This window comes from Corvus cornix, chromosome 2 (genome assembly GCF_000738735.6).
Source record: "Corvus cornix cornix isolate S_Up_H32 chromosome 2, ASM73873v5, whole genome shotgun sequence".
Taxonomy (NCBI): domain Eukaryota; kingdom Metazoa; phylum Chordata; class Aves; order Passeriformes; family Corvidae; genus Corvus; species Corvus cornix.
In genome coordinates this window covers 110,418,948-110,420,780 of record NC_046333.1, presented here as the reverse complement: position 1 = coordinate 110,420,780, position 1,833 = coordinate 110,418,948, and positions in this window count along the sequence as shown.

The window sequence follows — 1,833 nt, the reverse complement described above, 5'->3', positions numbered from 1 at the left end:
TTTGATACTGTGGTCTCATTTTTGAAAAAGTAATCAATTTAAGAGCATGAAATTACTACTTTGTGCTCTTATATCTATGGATACTCATCTAACAATTTTTGGTTCAATGTTTTTGTAAATATTCTTTATATTTTGTGATGTATTGCAACAATATTCTGTATGAAAAAGGCTCCCTAACTTCTGAAAATATATGATAGCTGCAATTCTTCAGAGATAAAACACATGCATTAAAATACTTTTCGTTAGGTATGTAAATAAGTAACTAAAATGTTCTGAGTTTTATTCAGTATACATCCTTTCTTAGGACTGTTTACCATATACATAGATTTCTTAGAGAATTTATTAGTTAACAGCTAGAAGATTTGGGAACTTTGGCACTGGAGATGTGTAAAAATCAGTAAAGAAGCACTGAGAGACTATAAATATTTTCTCTCATCATGCTGCTTTTTCCAAATGCCCCATCAAGGTGCATTCAGCCCTCAGGGTTTCCCACTACAACATACCATGGTATCCACGAACATACTCACATTCCCTCCTTTGAAAGGAGGTGAGGATATGGTGTGTCCAGCCCCTGGGCAGTGCTCTGACCTGAACATTTTTGGAGCCCTCCTCCGTAGGTCCTGCATATTAGCAGGAGGAAACCCAGCAGCACGGCTTGTGAATAGGGCTTTATACACCAAGCAGGTGATCACGACCTCAGCACTGGTGAGGATGAAGTTAAGAGCTGCACTGTAAGAAACAAACACTGGAAAAACCAGGAGTCATTGCCAGGGGTAAAAGAACCACAGGGTTCACACAGCAGTATCAGTGGGAATTGAGTGCAGTGACTCACGTGGACAGATTCCAGCTAATGTAGCTTACCAGAACCTGTGAGAGGAACTGTAGTTTCATCGTCCAGCCTCTTCCTCATTCTGGCTATGAATACTACTGATCTGAACTGCCATATTCATGCTAGAAAACTGCTAGCAAAGACTGAAGAAAGAAACAAAAGCTTTGAAAATGCGGAGCATTTTTCCTTTGATGCAACAGTTCATCAATCCAAGAATGCTGGTTGTAATTTTGATAAAATTTCCAGTCTGTATTAGGTAAAGACCAAATGAAAATGGGCACAGCTTATTCCCAAGGGTTCATTTCAAACATGAAAAAAACTGTCTCAATTCTCCATGGATTTCTGAGAAGCCTATGGCAGAATTTTCAATGGAGAAATTTTTTGGTTGAAGTTACCAGGATGATAGGTATCCTCAGACAATGGTTATTACTTAAAATGAACCTAGATCAGACCCTCAGTGAACTTTAGGAAATACATTAAGGTCCCTTTATTTCACTGAGTGATAATTATTTAGGAAAGGACATAGCTATCACAAGGTGGAAGAATTACTTATCAGTTTGACTCCCTGTTGCAGTCACTTGGATCTAAACTGCATTATACAGGGATTTTTGACAGGGAAGAGAGGAAGGTAAGAGAGGAACCAGTGTGATTTATAGAAAATAAAACAGGTTCACCCATTTCCTAGTTACGGTCATTAACAGTGGTATAATTGTGCATAATCATTGGTCCCATTCCCAGTGTACATTGCTAGAGGCTAACTAAACTTCACATCTGCATAGAAATTTAGATGCAAATATGAATTGTGTTCACTGGTATGACGAGTGTAAAGTAAACAAAGGGTATTTCTATTTTATATTTAAGGTTGAGAAACCTATTTTGTGAACAGCATGCTATCAGCAAAGACTTCACAGTTATTAAGTAACTGCGAAAGGACATGGTCAGGTCAATGATGGGTAAGGAAAAAGCCATATATAAAGAGCACAGCAGTGTTGGGATATTGATAG